Genomic DNA, 19,029 nt, shown 5'->3' on the forward strand with positions numbered 1-19,029 from the left:
TTCCTTCCTTCCTTCCTTCCTTCCTTCTTTCCTCCCTCCCTCCCTTCCTTCCACCTTCCTCCCTCCCTCCCTCCTTCCCTATATGTCTTTAGGTAAGACTGACTTGCCCTCTGTAATATGGACCGAAGGTGGTGAATAGAACTGACTTTGAAGTCTGAAATTCTTGTGTTTAAGTCCTACTTCTGATCCATAACCACCAAATCACAAGCCATTTTGGTCCCCCAAGCAATTCTCTAAGACTAGAAGTGACTGACAAAAGCATATATAATCCTCATCTATAGAGGTAAGAATTCCCTACACCAGTAAATTCACAGGTTGAACTAATAAAATAAAATGAGGGAATTGGACTAGATAAATTAAGTCCATTTCAGCCATAAACTTCTGTAATTCTTTCGTGATGGTAAAATCAAATAACTTAGAAAACACAAAGTTTTTTTAGTATCCATTATCTCATGAAAGAAACTGTGATATAATTGGAGGCTAATGTCATTGCTTGAGGCAAGAGGAGCTAATGTCTCTCTGAAAAATCACCTCACCCCCCCCCAATTCTTTGATGCCAGGAATCTATAGCCCTCTCACCTAGGAGATTGGTGGGGGTCCTGGAAAACCTTACATTTGAGTAAGTTCATTGAAGATGAATAAATGTATGTATATGAAAGTAAGGACACTCTTGAATCTTTCCCTCATTACTTTTTGGCATCAAATCCATCCCAATTTTTTTTTAGTTTTTCAAACAAAAATCTATGCCTGAGTACATTATATGCAATCTTACTGGAAGAGAAGATGAAGGAGGAGAGGTAGAGATGGGAGAATAAGGAATCACAGAGGGAAAGAGTTTTGCTTGGCTAGTATGCCCATTAATAATTCAAGTGAGATGATTTAGAACCCTTGCCAATAGCAAGGGACTAGGGAGACTGGATGAGTAAGCACCCCCTTGTGTTTTTAGAAATCTTATTAGCATCAATAGAAGAGGAGATAGTTGGAAAATCATCAGTCTTTGAGATTGTTTAGCTAATTGCATAGTTTTGGGGTATATACATATATATATATGCATATAATACATCTTACAATAATAAGACCAATATATATGAGATAGTAAAAGATATATAGCTATTGAAGAATGAAGGTTATCGTTTTTTTTTAAATGGACATTTTTCATAGTATCAGTGATAGAAAGAGAGGAAAATGGATGGATTCATAGATCTTTGGGGATAAGGTAACCTAACAGGGCTTGTTATTCAGTTGTTTTCAGTCATGTCCAATGTTTTTATGAACCCATTTGGAGTTTTCTTGGCAAAGTCACTGGAATGGTTTGCCATTTCCCTCTTCAGTTCATTTTACTGATGAGGAAATTGAGGCAAACAGGGTTAAGTATCTTGCTGGATGTTATATAGTTAGTGTCTGAGACCAGATTTAAATTCAGGTCTTCCTGATCCCAGGACCAGAGCTCTATCATACTGAGTCACTTGACTGCCTAGAAAAAGGGCAAACCAAAGGGGCTAACCAATGTTATCAGTAGAAATGCCAAGAGGAAAACCAGGATCTCCTAATTCCTGTTCTCTTGGTTTGATTTTCATATCAAATATACTGCCTTGTCATTTTGGAGCTTATCTCAGAAACATTTCATATAAATTAACCCATCTTTAAATTCAGAAAAGTATTCTATTAGTTTCTAGCTGAAGGAATTGGAGGAGGATTTCTCTCCTAGCCAGTGAAGACATTGAGCCAAGGCAAAAGACTTGACCTTTGGTGTTCATGAGCTTTGTATTTGACCCTATATATGTCTGATGAAGAGAGATGAACTTGACTAAAATTTCATCTATGGAATATCTACTAGTTCCCTCCCAAGTAAAACAATAAAATTCTGACAGGAGAGTGGGGTAAAGGAAGAAAGAAAGATGACTAAAGCGGGGAGGGGGGAATTATTTGTTTGAAGACATGAGACATGTTGGCATGAAATGGTTCATACCCTTTGACTCAAAATTTGATTTCTGGAAAGATATCTCAAGATAATGTTTTTTAAGATAATGATTTAAGGGAAAAAATAAACCTATTTCAACAAATATATTCATAGATGCTCTATTTAGAATAATTAAAAACTGAAACAAGTCAAGTGACCAGTAGTTTGGAAAAAGTTAAATTACATAAAGGTAATGATATTTTTATTGCCATAAGGGGTACCAAATTTAGGGACTATTTAGAAATATGAAAATCTGTATATGAGATAATATAAAGTAAAAAAATAGAGAATTGAGAAATATGTATAACAATATTTAACATATACATTGATTATGACTATGAAAATCCATAAAGGATTTATAAATTGATCAGCATAGGTAACTACCAATTATGAGTTCCTTCTCCAAATATTTATTTCAATCTGTCTATGACTTAGTAGAAAAACTTAGAAGTTTCCTGAACTATCCCTAAAGATAATCTTACTCCTGTCCCTTTGTAAGGTACTATTACCTTTCTGATTGAATCAAGAAAGGAGTAAAGTCATTGACTGAGGAAACAAATGAGCCATAGCTCTGAGGGCTTTAAAATAACTAAGCTATGGATGGAATTAAAGCAGTTTTAGGGTAAAAGAGATTGCAAATCAAGAGTTGCTGGTGGAGGAGACATTGCAATGCAGGGTTGGGAGGGGTAGGGAAATAAGGGGTTTTCTTTCTTTCCCCAGCCTCTACCAGTAAAATATCTTTGAGCAGATACTGCATCCAGTCAGGAACAAATATATATACTTCAGCTTGATCAGGATACAGGAGCTAATCATCTAAGAGAGGAAGAGTATGACTCTGAATCAGAGAAGACAGTTAGATTATGGAGAACAGATTTGGGAAACCTGCCAAATAACTGACCACATTCTAATTCTGGTTGAAGTCAGAAGTAGAGCAATATGGAATATTATTTTAAAACTATGAAAAATCTCTAGACCTTGTAATACCATGAGTTTTAAGCTTTCTTTGTCATGTGGTATTATACTCATTTTCATCACTACCCTTCTACCTTTTTTCTCATGAGCGCAGTGCAGATTTGTGAAATAATAAACTGTCATTTTATGGGAGAAATGTTTTGTAACTATTTTTCTCCTTCACCCTTTTAGTAAATACTAGAATATTGTTAAAGGTAAACACACTAGTGGGGTCTCATGAGTTTGTAATTTTAGAAATAGACACCCATGGGCTAGCCTGTATATCTGCCTTCCAGGGACCCAACCCTGGTGCAAGCTGGGCTTATAAACCAGAGTGGATGCTACAATTTTGTCAGACTCTGTATTACAATCAAACTGAACTTCTTCCTAGTCTTCTTATCTTTATGACTTGCTCCTATCTCTTGGAGCACTCCCTCCTTACACCTCTTATTTTAAATTCCAGTTTGTTTTCTACATGAAATTTTTTCCTCCCCACTCTTAGTTATAAGAATCCTAAATCATACCATTTTATTATCTTTGTATATTTTGTATTTCATTATATATGAATGTAGAGTATATATGAACTTCATTAGAACATAAGCTCCTTTAGGATTGTTGTATTTTTGTCTTTATTGGCCAGCATCTAGCAGCTGGCACAGAGCCACCACTGAAGAGATGCTTGCTGATTGATTGACTCATTCCTTCCTTCTTCAAATGAGATAATATTTACAAAGGTTGAGTATAATGCTTAGAACAGAGCTAACAAATGCTTACTCCCTTCCTTCCTTCCTTCCTTCCTTCCTTCCTTCCTTCCTTCCTTCCTTCCATATAGTTGATAAATAATTTAAAAAAAAATTTTAAAATTAATTTGAAAATCAAAATTATGCCAATTTAAAAACAACTTATGTGGGTCGATTTAGTACAGAATCACCCACACTGAGGATTGTCTGGTAAATGACAAGACTTTCTTCTACCTGGAATGATTCTTTCAAGTTCCAATAAGCTGTATGTGATTCTGCTACTACTTCCATACTGAAAAACCTGTATTTGTGCATGGAAATTGGGTAATTGAATGCTTATATGTCAGATTTTCATGACAAAAGCATACTGACATTTTTAATGTCTTAGACAAATGGCAGTCATTCTCAGGGGATTGATATACTTTTAGAACATGCCTTTAAAATAATATTCCATGTTGCTCTATTTTGGCTGCAACCAGAATTAGAGTGTGGTCAGAATCAGGGTTTTTAGTGATATTTGAAAGTAATCAGGGGGATACTTGGGAACCTTTCATTTCAATATAAGAGGAATTTGTTTCTCTCCTGGTGTAAAGTGATTTTTGCTTTTTAATAAATGTGGTTGTTTTTACAATCTTTCCTAAAGGCTCCTTGACCTGAATACCTCCAAAGAAAAAAAAAGTAAAAGTAAACCATTTGATATTGTCTTGTATTTAAATTAGACCTGGTGTTCACAAAGCAGAAATGCATGTCATAATGAATTATTCTTTCAGGAATTAAATTAAATTAAGAAACCATTGTCAAATGTTTTCTAGTATTTTTCATTTATAGAACATTTCTAATATTTGCATATGAAGCTTTCCTATCAGTTGGATTACACTTATAAAATATAAAATATTAATGAGTTCTTCTTGGAATCTTAATTGGATATCATTTTTATAGAGTTATTTTACTCTAAAGAATTAATTATTTATTAATAAGCCAATAGGTGGTAAGTCATGCTATCCTTAGGTAGCTTAATCCTTGGAAGTCATCATGGTCTATCATCCTTACTGTACTAAAAACCTTGGTAGGATCTTCCAAAAGCTTTTGCTCCATTGGCAAAGCCAACAAGAACCTTCATACTACTGTTGGATTAGGACTTCTGTGGAGGACTCCTAAATGACACAATACTACAGGATTTCCATTTGTTAACACAGTAGTGGTGGGATCCTTTTCATTGGAAGTCTTTAAGCAAACACTGGATTTTCATTTGTGAGTTGTTCCAAAGTGGTGATTTTTTTGGAGGGAGGATATGCATTTGATTCTATTACTGAGATCCCTACCAACTCTGAAATTCTGTGATTTACACATTAAATTTTACATTGAAACTCCATGCCCTTAAATTTGTTGTTATATTTGACAGTTGTTCCAAAGCTGTGATTTTTTTGGGGGGGGGTATGTATTTGATTCTGAGCCTGAGATCTCTTCCAACTCTGAAATTCTATTATTTACACATTAAATTATAAATGAAAACTCCATGTCTTTATATTTGTTGTTGAGTCACTTGCAACTTTGTGATCCATTTTTGTAGATTTTTAAAGCAAAGATCCTGGAGTGGCTTCCCATTTCACATGAGTAACTGAGGGAGAGTTAGTAAATGTCGAAGACCAGATTTGAACTAATGAGGGTGAGTCTGCCTGATTCCAAGTCCAGTGTACTGAATACTTGGTAATTATATTCTGGTCATTGGATGAGTATATTAGTTGAGTTTGGGAATAGAATTTCCTCCATTATACTTGACCAAAAAAATAAATAAATCATCCCAGAAGCATACTTGTGCCATAGCAAATTAGAACACTAGAAAAATAATTTCAGAGTTAGAAGGGATCTTGGAGATCAACCCAATTCATAAAGTAATTCCCATGCTAACACAATTGAAAATTGGTTATTTAGCTTCTTCTGGAAAACTTCTAAGGAGAGGAGATTGTCAGAAATATCTCTTATACATGGGTCACAAAGCTAATTCCTAGTTTGTTTCCCATTTTTCCATTCTTGTTCCCATTTTTTGACTTGAATCAATATTTTTTAGCTCTATTGAGACAGGGAAAAATTAAGTATTAAGAAATAATAGGTGGCATAGTGAATAGAACACTGACCCAGAAGTCAGAAGGACCTGAATTCAAATCCAGTCTCCAAAATTTGACAGTTAGCAGCTGTGTGATCTTGGGCAAATCACTTAACCCCATTGACTTGAAAAACAAAAAAAATACTTTTTAAAAAATTTTTTTTCTTTTAATATAAATTCATGGTTCAGTGCCAGAAAGAGACTATCTTAAAATTCCAGTTTTATGAATGTATGAATGTTTTCCAGAGATAGACAAAACATGTATAAATCACTTTAATTCTGTATACTCTTCCCTATTTCTTACTGTGTCCCTTGCCAGATTCTCTCTATGCTGATTGCATGAATGAAACATTTTACCACATACCAATCATTGAGTACACAATTATAACCATGGAACAATCTCTGAATTCATGAAACTTGCATTCTATTGGTAGGAGACTAAATACTCATATGCTTATAAATATATCCACCGTCTCTGTATAATACACACACAAATGTCCATATTTATATATATGTCATTTATACATAACTTTGTGTATATATGTATTTTATACAATATATAAATATATGTATATTTGATATACTGTGACTGTATCATGGCTAAGGTTGGATGCTTTGTTCTGAAAGTCTCAAGATAATGAGTGGAGTCATAGAGAGTCCACTGAAGCAGTTTATGGACATTCTCTTTCTGTAGGTAAAGGGAAACTTGATTTGGCAATTCTGCCTTATGGTGGTCCACACAGTAGCAGAGGAGACAGTGACTAGAGTGTCATGGGGCTATAGGGTCTCAGAGTATTCTGTATTAGTCAAGTTTAAAGGGTGGATCAATGAGAAGGGGAGAAAGAGGTGGAAGATGAAGACATGAACTGTCAAATTTACCATATGTTGGGACTTAGAATTAGAAGGGATGTCAGAGACCATTTTTGCCCAGACCCTCCCTCTTCCTCATTGAATTGGGCAGTTGATTTATTTGCCTGGGTCACATGAAAATAAATAAACATAACGTGTAAAATATTAGTGGTAAATTTGAACCTAGAACCTTTGACTCCAGACCCAATAGATTTGTAGCAGGCAGCAGGAGACAGAGCAGGGAGTTCTAAATGCTTAGAGCTTTCCATCTGAAAAAAGAGGCTGTCAGGTATAAAACTGAGAAACTTAGGCTTGGCATTAGGAAGAATTCAGATAAAATCTTGATTTAGATAATAGTTATATGACACTGGGCAAGTCAACTAACCTGTTTGACGCAGTTTCCTCATCTGTAGAAAGGATGATGATAATAACGCCTACCTTCTCATTTGAGATAATTGTAAAATACTTAGAACAATCATAGGAGCAATAAGAATGCTAGGGATCATCATCATCATCATTAGAGATACACAATTAGAGAAAATCAATTTCAAATTAAAAATATGGACTGGTCTTTTGATTTCACTGGCATAAATAATTTCAAGATAAAAAACACCTAATAGGTTGGCATCGTCTCTGAAACTAAGCTGACTACAACATTGAAAGCTCAATGATATGTCCAGGATCACAAAGCAAGAGATGTATTAGAGCTAGAATTTAGAACCTAGATCTTTCTGCTTAAGAGGCCAGCTCCCTGTTGACTGTAAGGCTGCCTTAAAGGTGAGGAAGTCAAAAGATAAGCATGCCAAAACTTAGAGGGGCTAAACATCTTACCTGAGCTCACACAACTACAAATGATTTTGACTCCAAGATCTGCCCACTTTATCTTCCAGTATGATACCTGTCATGAGACAGTTTTATTTAGGCTTGTAAAATAATTGACCTATAGTATCATGAGGGACCTAGCTAGAGCCTTCATGTCAAAACATAGCACATAGAAACAGAAATATGTCTTTTCTCATCAAAAATCACCAATCCCAAAATAGGTGTTTGTCTTGTTTTTGTGTTTTGCAAGGCAATGGGATTAAGTGACTTGTCCAAGGTCACACAACTAGGTAATTATTGTGTCTGAAGTCAGATTTTAACTCAAGTCTTCCTGACTACAGTGCTTTATCCACTGTGTAACTTAGCTGCCTCCTAGATAGGTTTTTGTTTGTTGCTGAGGTTGTTTTGGTACATTTAATGAATCTTCCCTGGTCTTTTTCTTCTGAAGAAAGTGTGGGGAACCTTTGTTTCTACCTGGAATCATTTGGATACCATCACTTGAGGACTACATTTGATCCAAGATTTATTTAATTTGACAGCATAAAGTTATTAGATTTATTGAATTTTGAATCCTACCCTTGCTTGCCTTGGCAATACAAGACCAATACGACTCACCCTTGTAGGATCAAGGGAGACCCTGATGAGTTTGAGGATTCTTCTTTACCAAACTGGACTCAAGGTCCTGCTGATTGTTCTCTTCCCTTGGTGTTAGTTCCATAACTTCTTAATATCAATGAGTTTTTACAAAGGGATAAACTAAAGATTTTCCTCTCCAAAACTTTGGAGGTATACTCTCTTTTATCTCATCTTGGTCTCTGGGAAGAGTGGGCTCATTTGACTCCATTTCAAAGTGATGGCACTGTCAGTTAAATCCTGATCTCAGTTCCAAAGAGAATGAGTTCCAGTGGTCATTCCCAAAGGTTATGCCTTTTATCTTGAGGCATTGATGCTGAACTACCTAGAAACCCAGTAGTTCAAATGCCAGAGATTTGTTCTCCTTACCTTTTGAAACTCAAAAGTCTAAATCTCCATGGCCTTGCCCCAACAAGGAAAAGAAGAAACACAGAGACCAGGGTTCATTTCACAAGGCCGCACATTCTCCCAGGAAGATAGAATGGCCATTACCCTTTTGTTATAGTATTGTCTTTCACTGAACATTGTCAATGGAAGAGTCAAACTAAGAGAAGGCCATCAAAAAGAATGGTGGAGGCTGCCTAAGGTCTTTTAAAAGACACTTCCACATCTGGCTAGGTAATCAATCAAAGAGGCATGTGTCTAACAGATGGCAATTCAAAGTCTTTCCAATGTATGTGCCTCATGTGTCATCTTGGCCTTCCCAGAAGTAAGATCTCCAGGCTCTCCACTAAGGAGACACTATTAGAGCATCCAGTTCATGTGCTGGTCCCTGTTACCTAAGATATATTTTAGGGTTCAATTATTTTTCCTCAATGTATGTGCCAAAATGTGAAACTAGAAGAATTGAACTCTTTTGTAGAGCATTGCCTTACTGTGGAGGCAATGTAACATTTCCTTCAGGGCATGAATTATTGAATATATTTAGGGTCCAATAATCATTTTTGATATTTCTCCTTATTACAAATTTTCATTGATATGAATGGAAGCTCCTTGCATAGAGAAAGGGACACAAAAATGGAGGACTTGAATTTCTGTTTTGATCATTTGACTTCCATTTGAATTAAACATGAACCATTCCCAGGACATTCATTTCAAAGCAGGATTATCCTATTTTTTCAAATTCCCACTCATTGAATGAAATGAGAAAACTTCATTAAAAACAACACCAAGGCATGTTCTTTTAAGAGGTCTCAGTTTTGTAGCTATAATTAAATCCTGGGACATGTCTTGTTGTACACTCATGCTTTATGCAGTAGAAAAGAGGAGGTAGATAAATTAACTTTAAAATAAGATAAATTATAATATTTAGAATTCAAGAGACTTATAAAGTTTGCCAGGTACCTCCTATCTATCATAAAATTTGATCTTCACTGCAATCCTATGCAGCAGATGCAAATTTTATAGTTGAGGAAATTAAGGATAAGAGAAGTTTGATTACTTTTTAATGGTCATACAGCTTGTAAAATTCCTGAAGTTTCCAGACAGTCTTTTGATAGATCCAGGGGAATTTATTAACAGTAATAATCATAATAATAATAACTAGTGTTTAAATTCCATTTATTAGGTTCCAGGCTCCTGGAGAGCAGAGGCTGATATGATTGGAACATAGCAAGCCCGTAATAAATGCTTACTTGTAGATAGGTGGTGCATAGTGGGGAGTGAACTAGTCCTGGAGTCAGAAGGACCTGAGTTCAAATTGGACCTCATTTAATAGTTGTGTGACCTTGGGCAAGTCAATTCTTCTAGTTGGCCTGTTTCCTTATCTGTAAAATGAGTTAGAGAAAGGAATGATGAACCTGTATTTTTGTCAAGAAATCCCCGAAGAAGATCAAAGTGTTTTGGATATGAGTGAAATGACTTCAAAACAACAACAAAAACCTGCTTGTTGATTAATTCGCTGCTAAGCACATCCCCAAATAGGCAACAGATGTTACATATTACCTATAAGCTAAATCTATTGTGATGTGTGTATGTATGAATGTGTATATGTTTATGTGTGCATGCATATCTCTATGTATGCCTGGCATAGGAACTAGTGGGCTGGCTAGCCTTGCAGTCAGGAAGACTAAGGTTTATATTACTTCTGACAATATTATATTATTTTATATATTATAATCAATATGTTTCTTATATTAACCACTCCTATAGACTTTTGAGGGTTACAAAACACTTTAAGGTTGTGACCATTTCATGAAAAACCCTTTGATGTAGAAATTATTAAAATGCCCTTTTTATAACCCTGGAAACTATGGCTGGAAATGGTTAAGACACCTGCCCTGGGTGACACAGTTACGAAAGATTGAAAATAAGATTTGAACCCAGAGCTTCCTGCTTTCACATGCATTTACCTATCCATTAGGTCAGGTTGTAACATTCAAGCTTTTTACCCAAGGGCTACTTGCTTTAACTCCCAGAGTCCCTCTAAGAGTTCAGGTTTAAGATGACTTGTTGATTGACAGAAGTGGAAGAAATTTCCACACCAGGAATTCTTAATACAGAAGAAATCATCACTCTGGTTCTATCATCTATCTATCATCCATCCATTGATCATCTATCTATCTATCTATCTATCTATCATCCATCTATCATCTATCTTATTTATCTTATCTATCTCCATCTTTGTCTATATATCTATCTAGTTACCTATCTGCTTGTTTGTCTTTGTCCATCTGTCTACTTATCTATCTATCTGTCCATCTGTTCATCTCTCTACTTATTCATCCATCTCTCTCTCTCTCTCTCTCTCTCTCTCTCTCTCTCCTCTCTGTCTATCCATGTCACTATATCTATCTATTTATCCATCTTCTATGTCTATCTACCTATCATCAATTTCTCAAATATCTATCTATATTTAGCTACTTATCATCTATCAACCTCTCTTTCTATATATACCCCCATATGTATGTCTTTGTACATATAAAATCGTTTATCTACAGTCACACACATTACATATATAGGAACATAGATATATGCAGCTAGCATGTCAATATGCAATGTTAAGTAGGTATTAGGGACGGCAATGGGATTCGCCTAGATAATCTAATCCATTTGAATATTCCCCAGCTCATCGTGTTGCTCTTTTAATCCAAGCTTTTTCTTAAATACTGTATTTGCAATTTAAGCACTGCCACATGCTGCCACGGCTGTTACAAAGATACATTAGATTGATAGAATGATGCTGCATTCTTTATGACTGAAGAAAATAATGACTTCCTTTTCTCTCCCTAATCATGTTTTTATGGTTTGTTTTCCAAAATACTGCATACTTGACCTTAAAAGGGGAAAAAGACTGCACATTTCATTTAACTAGCAATAAAAAGTTAGGTTCTCATTTTGCATTTAAACCTATAGGGAATACATTTTACTATAAGTTATTTCCATTATGATCCCCCAGGTCTCAGATCATTCTGGCTGACTTTGGCGGCCTCAGTATGGCATGTCTCAATAACTGAAAATAGATGTAGAGTACTTTGGCCTTTTTACTCTCTGTATCTTCAAGTTGAAAATCACTTTAGAGCCTTCCATGAGATTTTAAGAAACAACTATTTCAAATAAAAGGGGGGGAGGGGAAAAAGATCACTTCCTCTTCTCCCCCTGTTCTCTGAAGTTACCTGTTAATGCTTCTTCCATTATAAACCCTAGAACAATCTGATTTAATGACTCTGTCTGCTGCATCTTGCTTAAAAGGTAGGAACCTTCTAATGCACTTCTTATAAAGAGTCATTTAAAGCATAAATTGAAGAAGGTTGGCTTGTTTCCAATGTCCCAATTCTCTACAATGCACAGAAATGGCCCTGACACATTCATATGAATTGGAAAGCAAGGAATTAAGCTTCCCCAAAACCAATAATAGGGAGGAAATACTTTTAAAAGCCATAGAAAGATAAAGGATCTTCATCTTGAAAATGAAAGTACAGAATGGCTGACCCTTTCCTAGTTCCCCAGATGAATTCGTTGGGCACTGTGTCAGATGAGACAAGCTGAGCTTTTCAGAATTGGATTGTAAAAATTCTTTTAGAATCCAAGTCTGCTAAGTTATTCCCCCCCCTTAAAATCTGTAATACTCTTAGTTACATATCAGTTCAGCCTGGTGACTTACTTTTCTAATGTTACTAAGTGTTAAACCTCATATCACTATTATTTCATTAATGCATGTTAACCTACCCATCATTGTTAAAAGTCAATTTATTATAATTTCTTGAGCAAATGTTAGCTTGTCCATCATTGCAAAATCAATATATTTCCTAGGCAGCATTTTCATATTGATATGTATTTATCTCTCTCTCTCTCTCTCTCTCTCTCTCTCTCTCTCTCTCTCATCTCTATCTCTATCTCTATCTCTATCTCATTTCTCTCTCTCTGTCTCTGTCTCTATCATCTCTATCTCTATCATCTTTATCTCTATCTCTGTCTCTGTCTCTGCCTCTGTCTCTATCTCTATCTCTATTTCTATCTCTATCTCAATCTACCTCTATCTCTATCTCTAGTGCTATTCCTGTCTCTATCTCTGTCTCTGTCTCTGTCTCTGTCTCTGTCTCTCTCTCTGTCTTTGTCTCTATGTCTCTATTTCTATCTCTGTATCTGTATCTATCTATCTCTAATCTATCATCTATCTATACATATATACTGATGTGTGTATAAATAGATCAATAGAAAGAAAGATAGTTGGACAGAGGGATGTATATATATATATATATATATATATATATATGTATATATACTGATGTATATGTGTATATATAACAGAGATCTGGGTAGTTTGATAGAGAGATGCATATGCATCTACTGATGTGTGTGTGTATATATATATATATGTGTGTGTGTGTGTGTGCATATATAGAAAGATGAGTATATGTAAATATATGTGTATACACACACACACACACACACACACACACACACACACATATATATATATATATATATACATATATATGTATGTATGTAGACATACAGGCATCCTTGCCCAATTAGATAATTATCTATTTAGAGGAGGGAGGGAGGGACTTAAAGGCTGTCTAATCCCACCTCTTCCTTTAACAGTTGAATGATCTGTAGCCAGAGACATCAAGTGATTTGCCCAAGTTCACACTAAGAAGCAGAGCTGAGATCCAGGTCAGGCTTTCCTTTCACTGTTCCATGAAGCCTTATTTATTACTAGAATGCACATATTTAATGTAACTTTTGAGAGTTCTCTTGCCCTCTTAAACATGTTAGATGATTTTTTTTAATGTATTTAAGCTATTCTTAAAAAAATTCCAGTGAGCAAAAAATAAAATATCATTTAAAAAAAACAGATTCTTTTACACACACACACACACACACACACACACACACACACACACATACACAGTATTGTTAGGAAAATCTCCTATGAATTACTGCCGTCTCCATTGAGTTTTGTTGTTTTCTTCAAAAGAGTAGCTTAATAAAGGAGGCTTTCCTTCTAGAACTTCAGCATCCTTTCAAAATTAATTATTGTTTTTATGTATGTATGCATGTGGTAGTCAGAGTCATGCTCAAAACCTTTGGCAATCTTGAAAAAAATGAGATACTTTCATTGTTACGTAAGATAGCATTCAGTTCAATTCAACAACTGTTTGTTAAATATGGACTATGTACCAGCAGGTGCTAGGGGTACAAAAATGGGAACCTTCCCTTCCCTCAGTCAGCTTATTTTCTACTAAGAAGATACAACACATAGACAAGTGGGGATAGTGAAAGGATCTGGGAATTTACTGGTGGAGTCTGGTACTCTTTTTCTGCTAATTCAAGTCTCTGCTTCTTGGAGAGCTGTCCAAAACACCGGAGAAGTTAAGTGATTTGCCCAGGGTCATGCAGCTGGTATGTGATCGAGCGAGGTTTCTAAAACTGGGCACAAAATTGGTTTATTTTATCTCCTTATATAATCTTTTTTTACATCATTCCAAGGAGAATATAAGAAAACAGATAACCAAGTAACACTGTCCTGAAATATCCTGCAATCTGCCTTCATAGGACTTTACTGGTTGCAAGGATTTAGGGTTGGAGGGTATCAAAGTGAGGAGCACTTTCAGAGCTCATGTTATCCAGCATCTTCATTTAATAATGAGGAACTTGAAAGTGAAATGACTTGTTCAAGGTCACGCAGATCATTAAATGTGACATCACTAACCATTAGATTTCGAAACTACATATCAGTGAAACAATTAATAGTTTCCCCTGGATCTAGGGACTTTATTAGGAGATAAACTTTCTTACCTGGATTTACTGCATTTGAAAACAGGTCTACTACTACTACTACTACTACTACTACTACTACTACTACTACTACTACTATTATTATTATTATTATTATTTTGTATTTTGTCCAGTTTCATCCTGTCTTGAAGCCATCAGATCTCTGCAGGGTTACTGTAGGCTGCCATACTAGTCTGAGAAAGCAAACCAAGCAAGAGATTGACTGAATGATATAGAAGGGAGAAGGGAGAATCAATTATGACTTACTTCATCCCATTCCAGGAAATTCAGCAACAAAATAATTAGATCCATAGGTCAAGACTTGGTAGAGCAGATTTTCTAGTGGATTCTAGAATGTTCTGTTACAAGAAAATAATCTAAAAACCCTCAAAGTTTGTGATTTCTTATACTATCCATGTAAAGTTTCCTTATCTGTAAAATGATCTCCAAAGTCTCCTCTACCTGAAAGAAGTATTCAGTTCATTTTGATGTAGTTATATAAACAATTTTTTTCATTCAAGGTAGAACCTGAGAAGGAAAAGCTGGGAAAGGATGAAAGCATTTGTTCTTTGGTTTCCTTTGTGATAGGAATCCCTCATAATTCAGCCACAGCTTATGTTAATCAGAATATATGGTCCAGTAGCTAGAAATTAAGGAGATAGTGATAATTATGATGTGTGTGTGTGTGTGTGTTTGTGTGTGTATGTGCATCAAAAGAGGTTTGAATCAGTATGTGACAAGTCCAAATCTCCACTGGGTAGCCTAAGACATTTTTCTATGATGATGGATAAACCACAGTTGAGGATAACTCAGTTTCAATGGTCCTGATATATTTCAGATTAATTATTATCATGAATGATGACACAAGCTCATAAGATCATAGCTTTAGCAAAGGAAAGGACTTTAGAGGTCATCTTGTCCAACTCATTTTACAGATAAAGAAACTGAGGCCCAGGGAGGTTGAGTGACTTGTATAGATATTAAGCATAAAAAATAAGATTTGAGCCCAGTCACAAGCTCTGTTTTTTATATTTTTTGCTTGCATCAGTGATTTGATTATTTTAGGTTGGCTCTCTAGTGAGGAAACTCCCTCTAACAATGCATTTGGACAATTATTATGTATCAGTGCTAGAGTATTGAGAAGTCATGTGATTTATCCAGAATTATCTAGTTGGTTGCAAAATACTAGAAATGAGAGTTTATAAAGTTTTATGAAGTTTGCAAAGTACCTTCTATTCATTTTCTTATTTGAGTCATAGAAAAATATTTTGTAGTAAACATTTATTCCATTTTACAAACATCACAGTTGAGGAGAATGGGTGTGAAGTGATTAACTGGGATCACAAAACCAATATGTAGTAGGGAGTGAACCCAGATTTTTTTGACTTCAGTACTATTTCACTCTTCTGCACTGCTTTTTATCTTATAGCTCTCTTAAGAGGAATATGGTGGATGGAGTGCCTTAGACCTGGAATCAGTGCTATTTGGGAAAGATTCTGGCCTCAGGACCCTAGTAAGTGACTTTGCCCTTTTAATCCTCACCTTTTCCATCTGTGAAATGGGACTAAGAATTCCACCAAGATAGATCATTTTAGATAGTGTATGTAAAAATAATCTACAGACTAACAGTCCAAAAATGTTAACAGTTACCATTCTTGTCATTCTTTAAAATTCCAAACTGAAGAGACACCAAAATCACCAGCACCACCAATGAGAAAATTCCAGACATTTTCCTATAAAGAGTGGAATAGAAAAAAGAGAAAAATTCTGCACACAAAACTGCAGATATTTACGATGTATCATTTGCTTTTCTTTGAAAGTGGAGACTGTTCAGCTTATAGGTTACTTGCTAATATTGAGTTAACAGTGAAAAGAGCATCCACTGGGCTCTGGGAGAAGAGAATTTTGTATTGTTGGCAGAGAGAGCTAAGAAGTCTTCATGAAAGCATTTGTTAGAGCAAATGAAAATTACCTTCCTGCCTTCTTACTTTTATCTTTTGGGGGCTAGCTGCACAGAGCATGTCCTCCAGGATGCCCCCCCTCCCCATTCCCAGTTTGCCACCTTTGTGTGACATAATAGGAGGGGCAGGGCTCTCAAGGATGTATTGCTACTTTTAAAACAACTGCTTTGGCTTGACAGGAATTAATTAGGATTGTAAATTATTACATAAGTCCTCAATTCTTTAGCAGGCGCTTTATGCTGACACTGGCTAATTACCAGGCTCTATTCTGCCTTGGCAGTGTGGATAGTCCATAAAGGATTTGATTCTTGCCTTCCCGAAACAAACAAAAACAGCTCGGGAACTGTCAGCCACTAACAGCAGCTCTTGAAGCCTAATCATTACCAGCCTTTGTCGGGGCTTTTGTAATTGTTGCATGAATTCTGCCTCAATCAGGGAAAAAATATGCTTAAGTGCCAGTAAAAGTTTTTATGTTTCTATGAAATTTTGCAATTTATGGCTTTATCCATCAGCTCGGGTTACTAAGCAACGGTGGATGTGTCGTTAACTCAAATTATTCCTCACTCCCGGATGCTGCTTGTAGCCTAGTACAAAAATGAAATAAAAGAAAAGCAAAGAAAATGCCTAATCCTAACAGATAGGGTTAATTTTTGATGATGAAAGTGAAATGGAGGTTGCAAAGCTGAGAAAGGCAGCAAGCATCATAATGTGAAAGCTGGAAGATGGGGGGGTGAAGATCATTTAAAGCCCAATTGTAGTCACCTTAGGAAAAAAAATGCTTGGAAATTGATTTAATGATCTTGTAGGATGCTGATTGGCCATTAAACAGGCCAGGTTTTTGGCACTTAAGTAATCATATTTTGGGAAGCTGGTTTTAATTAAGAAGTATACTGCAGGATAGTCAATGACCGTTTAAGTGCGGTATTGCCGGGTGCTTGCTGTGAGTCCATATGCATTGGAGGGGAGATAAAACCCTGGAATTGATAGAAAGCCACTTTGCCACCATCTCTAAAGACCCAGCCATCATATGATAGTGCATTGCCTCCCAGACTGAGTCTTCCAGGCTGCACGTTCTCAGATTGTTCTCATTTAGCAGACAAGAAATTACTAGTGGTTCCTTGAAGCAATGCCATTTAAGATGGCAAGAATGGAGGTTGAGGCTCTTCAGAGATGCTTGATGACTCAGAACGATATTACAGACACCCTAGAAGCTGTGTCGGGGAAGCAGCTGCCTCTGGTATTGGAGCTTGGTGTTCAGGTTTAAATATTCTGAATATTTAGTGTTATAAGATCTACCATCTCCATTTTTTTTAGGCAGCCTATTTAACAAGTTAGAAACAACTGAGTCCATCCAAGGTGGGGGTGGGGCATAATCTTATTCAAAAGTGTAGACTATTTGTCTAATAGTCAAATTGCACCTTTAAATGACCATTGATGGAATTATTCGATTAAATTCAACAAACATTTCTTAAACCCCCTACTATGTGTCTGATTCTAGAGTAGGCGGGAAGTCTTAGGAACAAAAATGAAATGTCTCTGCCCTCTGGGAGATTGTATTGGAAAAAGGACCCTATATAAATCAAAAGGACCCTATGTAAGTTATCTGAGCATCATCTCAAAATGCTCATTGATAGACAATGAACAAAAGTTTATAAAACCCCTACTATGTATCAAACACTGAAATGATTACTGGGGATTCAAGATTCCCCTTTAGGAACTCACATTTGGCAAAAATGTAAAAGGAAAATTTCTATCAAAATATTCCTTGATAAAAATTGAAGAAAAAGGTTGTAAAACCCCTACTATGAATCAAACACTGAATTGGTTATTGGGAATTCAAGGATAATCTCTCCCCTTTAGGAACTCACATTTGGCAAAAATGTAAAATGAAAACAGGAGGGGACTTAAGGGAACTTAGATCTGATAATGACAAGGGGAAGACATCATAGCCTAGATAAGCTAAAATACAAGAAATGTCAATGAAAGTTCCATCTCCATTTTTTTAGGTGCTGACATTTTCTCTTCCTTGTGATTGTGCCTGACATTAGTTCTCAATTTTCTGACCACAGAGATCCCTTTATAAATGAGAAAAAAAATTTCACAGACCTCCACAAGATGGTAGTTGTACTATTGGTATCATTGTTTAAGAAAATATATGAGGACAAAAAGCTACTCTGAAATCTGTAATGCTTAAAATAGAAGTTGTATTTTATTAGTCACAAAATCATCTAAAGGCATTTGAAAAATAGTAGTTTCTATCACTCAGCTTATATTAGATGTGTTTGCATATTCATTATGCTACACACATCTCATGTTTTATTGGGATTAAATAAAAATAAAAAGGATGGTGCTTGGTGAGATCCAAATTTGTGAAATCATCTCATGTAAGGAATTATAATTCTTTCAAGGGGTTGATTATATTAATTAGGAACCTTGGTTTTATAACATTTTGAGATCCCTCTCTGCCTCTGGCTCTTCCTATCAAGGATTTCTCTGTCGAAGGTCACAACCATTCAGTTCACACATCCAGATCAGTGGCCAAATCTCAGAAATTGAATGAAAGTTTGTAAAACCTCTTCTATGTATCAAACACTGAATTGGTTAATGGGAATTCAAAAATAATCTCTCCCCTTTAGGAGCTTATATTTGATAAAAATGGAAAGTGAAAACAGGAGGGGATTTCAGGGAACTTACATTTGACAATGACAAATGAGGGGGAGATCATAGCCTGGATACCTAAAATACAAGAAAAGTCGAATAAGGTTACACCTTCATAATTCTATCTCC

General features: G+C 35.7%; 1 long non-coding RNA gene across 3 annotated transcripts in view; it reads left to right on the forward strand.

Annotated features, from left to right (window-relative positions):
* LOC141491636 (uncharacterized) overlaps window positions 1-18,667 on the forward strand; it is a 68,061-nt gene extending 49,394 nt beyond the window's left edge. For 2 of the 3 annotated variants that reach the window (XR_012469681.1, XR_012469679.1), the window contains exons 2-4: window positions 5,222-5,317; window positions 15,711-15,794; window positions 18,249-18,667. This is a non-coding gene — a long non-coding RNA (uncharacterized LOC141491636). Of the gene's footprint in view, window positions 1-98; window positions 284-5,221; window positions 5,318-15,710; window positions 15,795-18,248 lie in introns of those variants that run through there. The other variant, XR_012469680.1, reaches the window with a different exon arrangement.
* Window positions 18,668-19,029: the final 362 nt, after the last annotated feature.

Source organism: Macrotis lagotis, chromosome 6, assembly GCF_037893015.1.
Source record: "Macrotis lagotis isolate mMagLag1 chromosome 6, bilby.v1.9.chrom.fasta, whole genome shotgun sequence".
Lineage (NCBI taxonomy): Eukaryota > Metazoa > Chordata > Mammalia > Peramelemorphia > Peramelidae > Macrotis > Macrotis lagotis.